Source organism: Protopterus annectens, chromosome 2.part1, assembly GCF_019279795.1.
Source record: "Protopterus annectens isolate FY-2018-M chromosome 2.part1, PAN1.0, whole genome shotgun sequence".
NCBI lineage: Eukaryota > Metazoa > Chordata > Ceratodontiformes > Protopteridae > Protopterus > Protopterus annectens.
In genome coordinates, this window is record NC_056729.1 from 976,139,932 (window position 1) to 976,157,419 (window position 17,488).

Here is a 17,488-nt window from a genome sequence, read left to right on the forward strand (position 1 = left end):
CACACACACACACACACACTGCAGACACATTGCTGCACACACACACACACACACACACACACACACACACACACACACACACGGATCACCTTTATATGCCCGAAATCGCGTTTCGCCGACACACTAATCACCGACACCAAAAGACCGACAACAAAAAATACCGACAACGCAAAACACCGAAAACCATTACACCAACACACTACACGTAAACAACACAGTACACTACATAACATATCCACTATCCCTAACCCAAACCCTAACCCTAAGGTCCGACACTACCGCACACTTACCCTACCTGCACCCTAACCCTAACTCACTTACCCACCCCTAACCCCAAGGTCCGACACTACCGCACACTCACCCTACCTGCACCCTAACCCTAACTCACTTAACCCACCCCTAAACCCACAGTCCCTCACTATCGCACACTTACCTGTCCGCTCCCTAACACTAAATCCCTCACTCTATCGCACACTTACCGAGTCCGTCGGGTTCTCACCTTGTCGGTCATCTGCGTTGTCGGTCTTTTCGTCCCGTTGGATTCCGTGTCGGCGAAACGCGTTGTCGGGCATCTGAAGGTGACCCACACACACACACACACACACTTTCTGTCTTCTACAGAAACAAAACAGCTAGTTTAAATTACATGCACTGATATACACATACATACACACACACACACACACACACACACACACACACACACACACACACACACACACACACACACACACACACACACATGCACACTTTCTCTCTAATTTCAAGTACTTATGCACACACACACACACACACACACACACACACACACACACACACACACACACACACACACACACACACACACACACACACACACACATACACACACACACAACCTGGACCTCCTGCTAAACCTGGAAAGTTTAGGAACTACTCTAAGGCTAACTTCCTGTTATAAAGTAATAACCTGGCAAAATTTCAAGCCCCAAAAATCCTGAGAACACTGCTGCTTATGCAGAACTGTTCACAGAAACCCTGTACAAGCATGTTAGTAGCTGCATAGAGGCTGCTGTACCCACTAGGAAGAAGCAGAAAACTAACTCAAAAAACAAGCCACCCTGATGGAATCATAAAATTAGTAGGATGTATAACAGAAAGAAGAAAATCATGGCAAAAATTAGGAGGTGCAGCATTCAGCAGGATAGAAGCACTCATCAAACTAATCAAACAACTCAGAGGTCAAATAAAGTCTACCAAAACCAGATTTGAGGTTTGGCCTCCCAGGCCAAGGACATCCACAAGGCATTATTTAGCTATGTCCACAGCCTCAAAGGCAATGTACAATTTTGTGCAGAGCTCATTATAAATGGAGCCACCTATACTAAGCCAGAAGATATAATAAACTTAGTGGCTGATAAATGCAGCTCTGACTTTATCCCTCTCACCCCTCAACCTTCCCTCAGGTAATACCATCAAATATAACTTTCCTGCTATCACTAGGGAACAGGTCTTTAATGTTCTGTCTAAGGCCAAGAACACTGCATCAATGGGCCCAGACAATATCCCTGGATGCCTTCTAAATAGCATGAGACATAACCTAGCAGGCCCTCTGGAATTGCTATTTAACTGTAACCTTCAAACAGGTTTTGTGCCTCATAAATGGAGAACAGCAACAGTCACCCCAATGCAAAAATGTGGTCCATCTACAGACCCTGGAAACTACAGACCCATAAGTCTCACTAGTCTTATATGTAAAGCCATGGAAATAATTATCATGGAAATGATCAATAGTAATATAGTAAACCTCCAGGCAATGAATCCAACCCACTTTGGTTTCATCAAGGGCAGGTCATGCCTACTCATCCTGGTGGACTTCTTTGAGAAGGTTGCCAAAGCAATGGATGAGGGAAAAATGGTTCACACTGCCTACCTTGACCTGGGTTAGGCATTTGACACAATACCCCACTCAGGCATTGTTAACAAACTCAAGAGGTTAGGTACAAACCTGTACGTCACCTGGTGAATAGCCACCTGGCTCACAGACAGAACCTGGGAAGTTAGAACTGGGGATTTCACCTCTACAAAGAGGCCAGACACAAGTGAAGTCCCTTAGGGATTGGTCCTTAGACTGCTCCTTTTTGGAATTTGCTTCTCTGAAGTCAAGGCCAATGTCAGTGGTCTCTGACTGACTAAATTTGTAGATGATTGCAAATTAGGAGCTATCATTGAATACCACACTGACACGAATGTTCTCCAGGAAGGGCTGACACAGACAAAGAACTGGTGTCAGAGCCATGGACTAAAACTAAAGTGGTAAGAAATGCATAATAGTATCCTTCAGGAAGTCATCCACCCCGGGTGCATATCATATTGACAACACATCCCTTAGAGTTGACCCAGGAGTCAGTGACTTAGAGACACATGTAGACAGTAATCCAGCCTTTGACCATCACTTGTCTACAATAGTGAGGAAATCATTTTATGTTGCACATCTTATAAACAAAGGTATGCCATCTAAGTCCAAGGAAGTCATTGTTCCACTTTATTCGACATTCATTAGACCTATCATTGAGTACAGTGCCCCCTTTGGTATGTACCTAACCAGGAATATCCAACAACTGGAACATCTGCAGAAGTTCCTCACTAAAAGAATACAGGGTATTAGTAAAATGTCCTAGCCAGACAGCCTTAAGGCCCTATCCTTGTATTCTGTCTCCTACAGGCTTTTGAGGGGAGATCTACACCTGGCATTCAGGGCATTGTCTCACTCTGATGGTCCTCCTGCATATCCACAAAACAAACAGCACCAGAATTACCAATTCTAAAGACTTAAACCTTACATGTGATATAAATAGGACCTGCTGGAGAGACAGGCATGCGTCCCAGAAACTACATTGTCTCTGGAACAAGCTCCATATCCATGTGAAGCAGAGTTCCACCCTAACCCAGTTCAAGTGCAACTTAGACAATTGGATGGGAAACAGGAAATTCATCCCTGGTTTGGCAACTATGTCTCTAATGGACACAGGCAATCTGTGAATGCTTCATCTCTCAGGCCGCTTCTTATCAATGTTTCAGCTCTCAAGCCCCTTCTTACACTTATCAAGGGTATCAGAACTTGTCAGAGATTTGGGATTCATGACTAGGCTTAAATAGGACCTTGCAGTTGTTAGGCTAGTAAACACCTATGAAACTATGAACCAATGAACCATGACTTCAGCAGCCCAAACACACACTTTATATTTGTTGGTTGAGCATGTGCCTCATTATAGCATTCTTCTGTGTGTGTGTGTGTGTGTGTGTGTGTGTGTGTGTGTGTGTGTGTGTGTGTGTGTGTGTGTGTGTATTTCTGAAGAGCATCATCAGCCATGATTCAAGTGCATCCCCTGCATCCCCCAGCAAATGACCTTGTGTGCTATCCCCCCTGGAAAACCTCTGGGAGAGCTGAGAGTTGTGCCAGATATGAGAGTCATGGTAACTACCAGGGTTGCCATCACACACATTCAGGATGATTCCCTTAGCATTACACATAACCTGGCAGTTAATGGAGTGGAAGCCCTTTCTATTTATGTTGACCCTTCTCTACTTCCCCGACCGTGCTTTGATCTTAATGTGAGCGCAGTGTATGGCACCCAAAACTTCAGAGAAGTGTGCTATGGGGTAGAAATCCTGCATAGTTGTAGCTGTGTTTTCAGGAGTTTGGTCAAAATATAAAGTCACTGGCATGCTGTAGCATGGCATTCAGGAATTGATGTAAGATACTGGATGCTGATGTCTATGACTCCCCTAGCATGTCCCCTGTTGGTCTCTGGAAGATTCCTGTAACTAAAATTCTAAGTGCTACACATAACTTGGTCTCCACAGGTATTGGTTCTCCTTGTTTTGCCCTTGATCTCAGTTGAGGTCAACGGATGTTGCAGAGTTCCTGTAGTGTGTCCCTATCCACCCTGTAACGCTCTAGTATTTCCACCTCATGCAGTCCATGGAAAGTTAAACAGGGTATAAATCACATCCACATGCAGGTGAGGAGTCAGAGGGGGAATCTCCAGCTGCTGTGGGTGTAGGCAGATGTAGGTATGCACAATATATCCTTGCCCTGGCCAAGAGGCAGCAGATATCGCCCATGCTGCCTACCTAAGGTGTATACCTTTAATTCTACGCACATACATAGAGTATGATTGATGCCAGCCAGTGCTCATAACCTTTATTTCCCCATGTAATGGCTGTGTATTGTTAGCATCACACAGAGTCAGCCCTGAATGACAACAGCTGTAACCGAAGGACTGTCAATTTAAGTGTGTGATGTGTGATGGAAAAATAAATGTGTAAGAACATGAATGAATGGCAGATAACCACATAACGGGTACTTGTAAATGTATCTAAATAGAATGTGTGTAAGTTTCAAGTAATGCCATCAGTACCTGACATGACTGACATCTGTAATATATACTTACGCAGTTTACCAAATAACTTGCCATAAACAACTAAAATAACCAAAGTAGAAAAAACAGTTCAAAAATTCAATCTATCCATACATTCTCAAGTGGAGCAATAAAAATTACTGAAAACAGTCTCATCACCTTCAAGTTCCCTAGCTACACGGTTACATTTTAGTGTAGATTTATCCCTCTGAGCTCTCTGAAGATGCAAATGAGTTGTGAACTCATTAGAATTGCTGAATTTCTGTAACAGATGTAAACATAGTGTAGGCTCTACACCATTGTTATGTGCTAATGGCTTGCAATTGTGAATGATTACTCTGAAGCAAAACATGGTAATGCACAGACACTCTTCCCTGAAGTTGGAGTGTCACTGAGGATACACTTGCAAAGTCTGCAACTAACTGTAGTGAGAGTTTAAACAAAATCAAACACCTCCCATGTATATTTCATTGGTGTAACAGCACAGGTTCCTCTTTTTACAGAAAACTTGTTCATTGTCATGCATTTGTATCACACCTTGAAAGAAAAATGAGAGGATATGTACTAGAGATTGGATGTCTGATAGTTAAGCAGTGATAAGGGAAGGATTCCAAGAATACAAAGAAAAGGTAAAGCTCCTGCTTTGCAAACATATTCATAAATATTGTGTGAGCACTCATTCCTCTAAATATAGTATCTACATATATACAATCAACTGAGATTATCTAATTATATGAATTGTTTAATACTAGATATGAAATGGGAATTGCTTGCATATACATTATTTGATTGCTATTATAAAGCTATGTCTGTGGCAAAGAGAGATAACCCAATACAACTGTGTTGTGTCAGTGCAATAGTCTGATGGTTCAAAGCCAGAACTGTATAATTTTTAACCTTTGTTTCCCTTTTTATTTTATCTTTTTTTATTTATTTTTTATTTTTATTATTTTTTTATTTTTGCCTTTACCATGTGCATGGCAGGTCAATAATGTGAACACACCAAAAACATGCCCATGAATGTTCCATTACACCAAACATTGTTATGTGTATGTTCATCTCATCTGGATTTGAATCCTGGCTCACCTGCACTATGATCAGGACTATACTGTTCATACACTCTGTGCCACAAAGAAAGGAGAACAGTTGTAGTATTTTCCACACTCAGTACTGCCCACAGTGCTGACAGCCTGGCATCATCACTAAGCCTCTTTACATGAAGGAAGGCATGCTACATTAACCTTTTTACAGTTTTCCTTAAGCAGAGAACCATGTTTGCTTGGAGCTTAATATAACGCTAATGGTGAAGGCAAGGCCAACAGTTATTTATGTAATAAAACTTTGTGTCCCCATTATTCCAACTATAGAATACAGCATGCACATCACGCTAACTGCCAGCAATTTCTCCCATAACATATCTTGCAAGCCTGATGCATGAAACATTAACAGCAAACAGATATATTTTGCAGTTAACTCCAATCAGGTAAATTACTTTATGTCTCTATTTGTGCAGTTTGACAATGAGCACGAGTGGACAATACTACTGCACAAGTCCAAGTTGAATTCCTGAAATTCGAATCATGCATGTGCTTACTTTGCCATCTTCTGCAAAAATCAGCTTCCTGGCAATGCTCTTTGTCAAGAGGTGTATAGCCTGTCTATATTCTGGTTACTGGGCTGTAATCTTCCAATACATGGAATGCATTCATAAACACAAGAGAAGGCCAGTGACATGTGGCTTGATTGAACACAAACTTTCTGATATTCATGTGTACCCTGCAGCAATGCACTTGAAAATGATACGTTAGTACTTGGGCCATTGTTGAACAGACTCCAGAGTTACATAGTCTAATTGCATTGTTATATTTGGTATAGGTTTATACTGACAGTGGACATTGGCCATGCATGGTCATATCCCATTCATGTTGTCAGTAACTTGCATTAATGTGGACATACCTTCATCAGAATATGAAGATACATAACAACTTCACTGCACTGCTGGTGTTTCCTGAGTGTGTGTGTGTGTGTGTGTGTGTGTGTGTATCTCATCTACAGAACATCCTGAAAAACAGGTACATGTCCATCTCACTTCTGCAATAGGAATTCATGACAGCTTATTTCACCTAAGTTGCCAGGATGTATTTATAAGTATTTTTGCAAATTGCACTCACAGAAGTCTGTTAACAGTATATTTTACCTGCAACACTTCTTCTTCTTTCAGCATTTCCTGGTTAGGGTTCACCACAGCGGATCACCTGTCCACTCATGATTGGCAGTGGAGTTTTACAGTGCCGAGTTGCCAGCCCGGTGCCCAACCTTCCACAGAAGGCACACACATGCACGCACTCACACATAGGGCCAATTTAGAGTGTCTAGTCCACCTACAGCATATCTTTGGGATGTGGGAGGAAACTGGAACACCTGGAGGAAACCCACGCGAACACAGGGAGGACATGCAGACTCCGCACAGAAGGCACCCCAGCCAAGAATCGAACCGGAGAACCTCTTGCTGTGAGGTGGCAATGCTAAATGCTGCATCACTGTGGCTGCCTATTTTACCTGCAACACTATGATTTAGTATTTATTTATTTACATCATCCTCTATAAAGTGCACTCTCGCAGTATTAAAGTCAGACTTCTGTGGTGGTGTGAGCATTAAGTACTATGTTCTTTAGCTCATATGTCTAGATAGGTTGGGGTTCTAATTTCACAGCAGTGAAATTGTGTGTGTCAGAGTGGGTTTCTACATAGCCAGATGAGCACAAGTCCAGGTCCTACTGCTCTCATTTAGAAGATACTTTTACACTGCTACATGACTCCACAGCAGTTTCTTACAGTCATTCCAACATCCTCTTCTCAGCATACACTGATTATGTCATTCTCTATAAAGTGCACTCTGACAGTGCTTAAGTCAGATTTTTGTGGTGGCGCTTGTGTTAAGTACTGTGCTCTCTAGCTAGTGTAACTAGATAGGTAGGGGGTTCTAATCAAACAGCAGTAAACCAGTGTGTGTGTGTGTGTGTGTGTGTGTGTGTGTGTGTGTGTGTGTGTGTGTGTGTGTGTGTGTGTGTGTGTATGTGTGTGTGTGCGTGTGTGTGTGTGTCCCTTTAACTATTAGTCTCTATTCAGCTTTATACATGGTTGTGAGTCCAAAGCTCTGTCAGACACTCTTCCCATCATGTTTTCTCAGCATACACTGATGATGTCATCCTCTATAAAGTGCACTCTGACAGCATTAAAGTCATGCATCTGTGGTGGTGCTCGTCTTGCACTGTATGGAATCTAGCTTATATACTTAGCCAGGTTTGGTATTTGAATCTTACGCCAGTCAACTGGTGTGTGCGTGAGTTGGTTGTATAGTATGGTCATTTTATGATGTTTTGAATCTCTTTTCATTTGACTCCTGCTCATGAGAATCTTTTACATAACCCCCTGAATCCAATATCCCCTTTTTCCCTCCATCCATATAACATCCTTTTTGAAGAACACTGAAGATACATCATCTCAAGGATGCATATACAGATTATGAAGCAGGGCGCCTCCATGACCCTCTGCAAGGCATCTCCAAACTACTGGATGCGTGATTGCTAATTAACGCATGTGCTGGTGCCTATATCCCATTAGGTCAGAGGCAGTCTATAATAAAATCAAACGCATGCACACATATCACTACTATCTTCTCTCACCTAGAGATAGAGATTTGGATTTAAATGGGAAAATAATGGCTAGGACTGTATGGGCTGTTGACTGTTAGCCTAATAATCTCATATGATCCTATGAACATTGCACATGTCGATGTTGTCGTCATCCACATATGCTATGTTGCTGTGTGAATGTTCTGTAGCCCTACAACAGTGTATTCTAATCTGGGATTTGAGCTACTGTAGAAATGCTCACTGCTGCCATTTGGTTACATATTTCTTCCATAACAGCTGTAGTAATATGCATCCTGAGGACAGGGGGCATGGGATGATGCTATGTATATTGTTACCTTGCTAAGGCATGTGTTCTGTTAGTGGAGTATATCCACATTTTATGCAGTTTTCATTCAACCAACACAGTGACAACTGCAGTAGGGCACAGGTGTGCATGTGTATATATAGAATCTGGAAATGTTTTTCTGACGTACAACAATATTACATCATACTGATTACATGGGCCCATACTCCTGGGTTCATCAATATGTTGTAATGCTGAATTGGCAAATTCATTGCATGCAGTATTGTGTTGCTATTCACAAAGATTATACAGGTTTTTCCCAGCAGCATTCTGTGACTATCAGCATTTGTGACTGTGATGCCCATGCACTGGCCCAACAATCAAGGAGCCTCAGTCCTCACCACTAACATCAGTGAGGGGCGTTCACATAGGGAAAGCATAATAAATACACACACAGTAAATAACAATTTCCCTCAAGAGCACACAGAGATCACAGTCAGTCTGGGGCTGATTGCTCCCTTTCTCTCCAGGTCCCCAATAAGATTTCCCACTGGCACAGCTATAGGGTCCAGATCTCAGCCTAGTGGGCAAGCTAAAAAGTCCAACACCCTCTCTGTCCAACCAGTGCTTTGTGTCTGTGCCCAAGTAGCTCACACACACACCCACACACACACACACACACACACACACACACACACACACACACACACACACACACACACACTTTGAGATAAGAGTTTATACAACCACACAGACACTCCTGGGGAAGGCTGGCACAGGTTCTCCAGCTGTGCCCCATTTTACCCAGACTATATGATAGAAATCACTGCCACCACCCAGCTAATATTTATCAGCTACTCAAAGGCCCTTATGAAGGGTGTCCAATTATTACTGTGCAGTATTATTATCCAAATGGTAAGTGCAACCAGTCAAGACGTATTTGGAGTGACTTGGTACAGTATCACTATATGCATGCAATGTACTCTTAAAACTTAAATTATCTCTACACAAAACAGCCACAGTTGGAAGGTTTAAAATATTTAATAATAAATAATAAAAACACAAGACAATACTTCTTACTACACAGTGCTAGTCAAGAGTTCAGAGATCACAGAGAAATACTTAAAATAATACAGTAACAAAAGTTCTGACATCACAGAAAAACAAACTAGTCTAATCTTCCTATTTCCTAGCTATATCTAAGAGAAAACACAGTTTTAAAATCCTACTTACATCTAGACACAGGCAGAGATCTGCTGAGTTAAATGTTCTCAAGATAAAAGCCCTGATGCTCTCATTCTTTCTGTCCTTAAATTGATAACACAGTACCACTGATTCATTTCAGATTACATCATTTATTTCTGGTTCCCAAGCTAACAGACTGTCAGAGATTAATAGCGCCTTTGATCTTGCAGCTGGACAGGAACCAGAGCAATAAAAGAAATTATACATGCAAATTCTAGCCATTAACTCTGGCCTCAAAATAATAGTTGAATTCCTTCATGCAGACATATCGGCTCCGAATTTTGACATCAAAGGCAGTCATAAAATACTTGACTTAGCTTTCTTACAGCAGAGTGCACTGCTATTACATTTTTGCAGTTCAATATCCAATGCAGTCTTTTCACATTTAAGAAACAAGCTTGTGGCTTACATTAATATTTACAAATGACAGAATTATCTTCAAAATTCTATCTGGCTAGGCTGGCAGCCTTCACCTATTTTCACAGTGACATTATCTGTTCTGCATGAACCTCATCCATCTCATTTGTAATGTGCCCATATGTGGTGTCAGGGATCTCACACAAACATTTCCACTGATAAACATATAGGTATATGATGTACAACTGATATAATGTCATGACATAAGTAGAGTTGAATGACTGTGTTAACAGTTTCACTGTGTTGCATGAGATTTATACTCAAGGTTTTATTTGGAGATGATGTACAGCTTAAAGTTAAATTGTAGCATAGGTACAGCTCTAGTGTGATTGTACTGCATCACGGATGTACCACTACATCACATCTGTATTACCACTTGATAGTTTACATGAACACATATGGATGTATGTTAGGATTTCATGGCAGTATAACATTTTCACTGGCAATGTCAGGGGGACAGTGATCATGTGGCACGTGCTGAGGATTGACATGTACATATAGATTGTGCTCTATGTATTTTTTGTATGTGTACAATATTACAGTGACAGCTTCTTCAGTCATTGACACTTGACTTTGCACTGCTATAATTTCTGTGCACATGGGCATAGTTATTGCATTGCCATCTGTCTCACATACTGCTGTACCATTCATGATAATGGATCACTTCTTAATTCACACATCAATTGCTGATGCTTTAGACAATATGCATTGTCATTACCTATCCAGCTGTGTTTAGGGAATCCTCTCATAACAGTGTAGTGTTTGTATGTGTTGTTATCTGTATGACGGATACCTACATTGGGCAAGGATGCTTTAGTGAAAAGTATCTCATTTGGCACAGTGAACTCTCACACATTTGGTAGGCCATACAGAACTATTCTCTGTGATGCATACCCATTAGGATTTGACAGTGCAGACTTCCCTTCAAAAGTTGCTTCAACAAAGTATTAGTTTAGGGGTGTGCACACTTATGCAACAAGCTTATTGTACGTTTTTTATTTTTTTTATTTTCCCCGTAACAGATTAGGTTTTGAATTGAATTGTACAGGTTATAGGTCACATTAAAGATGGGAAAAGTTTTGAAATGATTTATTGTGGTCTCATTTTTTATATCACAAAAAAACTGGCATTTTAACAGGGGTGTGTAAGCTTTTTATATCCACTGTATGTGTGGAAAATGTGGACTATGCATTTAAATGTGTCTTTCATTTCTCAGAAAATTAACCATATGATTGTACTGACTAGAATAAGGAGAAATTAATGATCTGGTGAAGTATAAAAGGCTGTAGTCTGGAAGGCAGACACCAGAAAGCTAGTAACTCAACTGTGTGGCTCATCATGTGGCAGAAGGAACTCTATCCAGAGATTTATTGTTCCTGACATTGGATGGCCCAGTCTTGACTTGTTGTGGATGTGGCCTGAAGACAGATCAGGAGAAGAGTATAATGGAGCAGGAAGGAATGTCTACTGAGGCCTGCAGCTGTGACTTTTATTCTACAGCGTGGCTGATAGATCTGTATAGAACTGAAACTGTGTGAAGTAAATTAGGTGTGGCTATCATTCTGGATTGTGAACCTTGCATGAAAGATTCTGCAAATAGTGTAAATACATTTGGAACCAACTGTTCAAAAAATATTGAGATATATATTTTCATATGGTACTGTCTCAGTTCTGTTTTTAAGACTTCTCTGGCGTTGTGTTCATGGACAGTTTGGCCATGGATTTGCCGAAATACCCTCACTTATCTCTTTCTTATAAAGTACACAGACAGTTTGAGCTAAATTTTCTGTGGCATTTGTAAGCCACAGACTTTTTACTGCAACTACCTGGTGTGCTCACTGATCAGACAATATTCTGGTTTACTGCTATATTGCTATATTGTTTCCATCCACAGCCATGGAAGAATTACTGAAGGTCCTAAAAGACTAATATAGAGAGTAATCAATAGTTTTTGTAACTCCAACACCAGCGAGTATTACTGTCTAATGTTATTGTTATTCCTGGGATTATTCCTTCTGTAATGAAATTAAGGAATGTGATTACATCAAATCATATTTAGTAACTTTTTGAAATTTATACAACACAAGAGAACCGGACAGGCTAAAATGTTCTAAAATTCTTTCTTCACAGCTTACATGAGAAATGTTGAAAACTCATAGCGATTTGGAGAAGACTGATTACACTGACTATGAAAAGTTTAAAAATAAACAGATACCCAGGGTTGGGGTAACTTCTGAAGTGCAAACTATAACATTTCACAAGTAGAAGTTTAACACTGACAAGCCAAAAAGAGCTCAAAAGGCTGAGTTAAAACATATGATAAAACTATGGTTACATTATGGTAGAAATAGTGAAATGATATGTTTTGAAATTGTAGCAGTGGACAGAATTATAGGAGCATTACCTAGTAATATGAGAAAATAGGTATTACAGAATGATCTAGAAGTTTAACAGGTTAGTAGCTTTAGTTGAGCAAATATTAATTAATAAGCTATTGTTTAAAACTGAATTTTTGTTTCTGAATGTAACATTGCTGTAAAAATGTCTATTCTTTTGTGAAACTAAACATATTAAGCAATTTGTTTACTTTATTTTATTTTGATTTTGTTTACTGTGTTTTTCTGACTTTTCGGCAGAGTCCCAGGAGAATAGCTTCTTTCAACATATTACAAACATTTGTAAACAGAAATTGAGTAATATACATGGACAGATATTAAACGATATACATTACCAATTACGCATTCATTTGCTAATTAAATTATTTTCTTATGAAATAAAGACAACTATTACAGTGTAAATGATACTTATGCATTAGTAGATCTTGAACGCTGAGAGCTTGAAGAGATGTATTAGTGAGTTTGTAAATAGATAATAGGTCATGTGATTAGTGCTTAGCAATTTGAAAGATATGGAGGTGAGGGAAGGAAATAGGTCAGGCAGAAAATGTTAATATTGCAGTTAAGGGGTGGGGTATAAAATTTTATATATATATATATATATATATATATATATATATATATATTTTTTTTTTATTTTATTTATTTATTTTTATTTTTATTTTACATTTGTTTACCGGGAAAGTCCGACTGGACACAGGTCCATTTTCAGCGAAGACCCAGGGAGAAAAGCTACATATAATATATATTAAAGGGACACTCATTTTGTAATATTACAGAATGCACACTGGGAGAAAGTTAAAAATACAATATAGTTCAACAGTCACACATTTCCTACTATAGCAGTTTCTCATTAACACACAGCAATAATTTCCAGGAGAACATACAGGAAGAAGCAAGATATTCAGCAGAACATACAGGAAGAGTTTAGTAGAACAAGATTAGCAGCATTCTAGGCAGGGGCCTAGATCTAGGGTATACTGTAGATATAGGGTGGTGGTGAGCTAACTTTTATTTGTTAGGGGATCCCAGCAACAGATAACAGTTATATATATATATATATATATATATATATATATATATATATATATATATGGGTCCACTTTGTAATCTCGAAATACTGAAATCACGAATTTCAGTATTTCGAGACCACAATCACGAAAGCACACAATCCTGAAAATACAAAATCACGAGTGTCAGAATCCCGAAAACAGTGTATAAATACAACATATTCCCTTAAGACGGTGCACAAAGTACACAAAACAATGGCATCTGCAATGTATCTCCCACCAGGAACAATTGGAACCTTGTATGAAACCAAGGTATCCCTAAAGGGGAATAAAGTCTTAATAGTGCAGGATTATGTATTCCATTTGGAGCGTACAGCACATGGAAGAAAATATTGGTGCTGCAAGTGGAAGTCAGCTTACAAATGCAAAGGTAGGCTGATTACTATAACCGTACCTACCGGTGAGCAGCTTAGTAAAACCGTACCTCATAATCATAGGTTCACAGGTTCATAGGAGTGCACTAGGCTAATGGCCCTGGAGCCTTTACAAGCTAGCCCATAGAAGTGACCTGGTATCTTGCTGCCTGACGTTAGTTCCCAGTGCCTCTATCAAGTAGAGCCACTGGAGAGATCCCCAGGGTGAACTTTTTATTACCCATCCACTCATCAAGATTTCTCTTGAAGAGGGACAGTGAGGTGCTCTGTTTGACATGTATGGGAAGTCTATTCCAGAGCATGGGCAGTCTCTGGGTGAGGAACTTGTCCATCCAGCATGTTCTGTTGATTGTGATAATGAGGTTGTGGTCTCTGGAGCATGTGGTGCGGAGGTATTGGGATTTCTTTAGATGTAGCATTTCTAACAGAGCTGGGTCACACATGGCTTTGTAAGTCAAGCAAAGATCGCCTCTAAGTAGACGATATGAGACAGAGAATAGCTGAGGTCTTTTGAGTCTGTCCGTGTAGGACATGTGTTTAATGGCTAGGATCCTCTTCCCGAGGTACTTCTGTGGCCTCTCCAGCTGTTGCTGGTGTCTAGTGAGGTACATGCCAAATGGGGCATTATACTCAATGATTGATCTAATGAGGGAAGAGTAGAGAGAGACAATGACCTCTTTCTTCCTGGATGCAAACCCCTTGGTAATGAGATGTGCCACATAGAAGGACTTTCTGACCACAGTGGCAATGTGGTGGTCAAAGGAGAGGTTGTTGTCAACCTGCATCTCCAGATCTCTTATAACATCTTCAGTGTTCAGTGGGCTCCCATCGGTGTGGTAATTAGTGAGAACTAAGTTTTTACCAGTGGGGATGGCGACACATTTTTTGGCATTAAGCTTAAAGCCATGGTTTCAACACTAGTCATTGGTCTCAATGAGGCCTTTGTGTAGGATGTCTGCATCACTTGGGGTGTTAATAATGCCTCCCAACTTGCAGTCATCTGCTAACTTGGTCAGACAAAGTTCCTTTGTGTTGGTCTGGACTTCTGAGAAATAGATGCCAAACAGGAGAGGACCCAGGACTGATCCCTCTGAGACTCCACTCATGACTGGCTGGCAGTCTGACTTGGAGTCTACTACTTTCACACTGTGTGTTCTATCTGTGAGCCAATTTGCAACTCACCTAGTGATATAGGGGTTGATGCCTAGTTTGGTGAGTGTATCAATAATCCCAGAGTGAGGAATGGTATCAAAGGCCTTGGCCAGATCGAGTTAGGCTGTATGCATTTCCTTACCTTCATCCACAGCCCTGGTGACTGACTCAAAGAAGTTAACCAGGTTGAGCAGGCATGATCTCCCTTTCACAAAGCCAAATTGTGTGGGGTTTAGAGTTTGAAGATTTGCTATATCTTTGTTAATCAGGTCCATGATGATGTGCTCCATAGCTTTACATATCAGACTCATTAGGCTAATGGGGCAATAATTCCCAAGGTCTGTAGTTGCTCCCCCTTTATGGAAAGGAATGACTGTAGCAGTGCACCATTCAGTAGGGACAAAGCCTGAGGTGAGGCTGTGACTAAACAGGGCACACAGATGTGGTGCCAGTTCACTTTGTAGTTCATATAGAACACAGCCAGGGATATTATTGGGTCCCATGGAAGCTGTATTCTTGGCTTTGGACAATGCAGCTTTAACCTGTGCTGCAGTAATGCTGGGTGCCTGGCATTCTTCCGGTATTGTGATTGGTCCTTTGGGGGGGAGAGAGGGGTAAAGTTGGCACTGAATCTGTCAGCCAGTATGTTGTCAATATCTGTTGACTTAGTTTAGGAGGTAACATTGTGCAATAAGTCAGAGCAAATCTGTGTATTGTTGTGGAGGTTCTTGAAAATAACTATAGAAGGCTTTATGATTGTTTTTAGTGTCTGCCGCAATTCTGCCTTCATAGCTGGCTTTAGAGGATTTGATGAGGGATCTCAACTTTTTGTTGAGGCTAATCATACTGGTGATCCAGCTGAATATGAGAAATGCAAGTCATGTAGTGAACTTAAACACAGGGGTGAAGTCTCCAGAGATGCACCATGTCTGTTAGTGGAAGATGCATTAGCTTCCACATCTATGGACTTAGTGGCTGACCTTCCCAGTAGATGTGCACTACTTCAACGGGTTGAAAGGGTCCGAAGAAAGCAAACATCAACAACATATAACCCAGACTTAACCCTGCACACTCTAAATGTTCAAGACTACCCAAAGCAGGTACTTTCATGGACAAGAGGGTAGTAGACGTAACTGGTGAAAATGTGGTTATAGTGTTTAGTACCGTTAACAACTTGTTTAATCTAATAAGCTGTGCAACCATCTGGTTAATGGACAGCACATTTTTCTACAAAGGGCTAATATGCAGACAACTATATAGCATCCATGGGCTGGTGCACTATAGAGAATACAACAAGTCAGTCCCCTTACTATACTGTCTGATGAGTAAGAAGTCCTTAAAATCATACAGTGCGAAGTGGGATTGTGTATTTCAGTTCCTGGCAGAGCAAGGATTTGAAAGTACCCTGAAATATGTATTATGCGACTTTGAAATTGATGCTATAAAAAGTTTACATGTAAATATTAGGAAAGTGAAATCTAAAGGCTGCTTATTCCACTTTGGCAGAAATGTGTGGAGAAAAGTGCAGCAGCTGGGGTTAGCCCTTGTGCAATACAGATACGCAGTTCCAACTAGCTGTAAAATCACTTATAGCATTAGCATTTCTGCCTGAAGAAGAGGTTTTACAGGCCTATCATACATTGAAGAAGACATTCCCCCTGGAGGGGAGCGAGCTGTTGAAGTACTTTGGGGACTGGTATGTGTTGGGGAGACAAAGGAAATTTGCAACTCGAACAACTTCTTTTTATAGGTTCCTATTTCCTTTTGGAACATTCATGATCTGAATACATTATTCCTCCCCCGAACACAAAATTCGGTGGAGGCGTGGCACCGTCACTTCAAATGTTTAATGGGTACCAAGGCAACAGATCTGTCTGAGCTGATGCGGACTTTGGCAAGGGAACAGGTTAGGGTACAAGACCTCAGTAACCGCCTTGCTAGTGGATGTCCACCCTCCCCCAGGAGGCATCGATTGGTGAAGAGACATAGCCAATTTGAGAGAATCCTCGTAAACAAGGTACAACACCTCCGATTTTCTTAAAGCAGTTGCTAGAGTGTTACAGATGTGATTGCAAGACTAACTGCATATTACTTATCCTTTCATAATTCTGGTCATTATTTTCTGTTATACTACGGTGGTATTAGTGCACTGTCAGTTTCTGGGGATGTGCAATGGTGGAGGATGGAAATGCAAAGGTGGAGGGTAAAACAAATAAACAAATAAAGTCGCAGCCAGCCGTTTCGAGATTTTAAGCTTTCAGTCATGTAAGTTTCACGTTACTGAGATTTCAGGATTGTGTGCTTTCATGATTTCAATATTTTGAGATTACAAAGTGGTATATATATATATATATATATATATATATATATATATATATATATATATATATATATATATATATATACATACATATACATATATAGCTATCATGAGGTTGTAATAGAAGTATAGAGGTGGAACCTAATGAATTAACTTGTTTCAGATGTGGAAG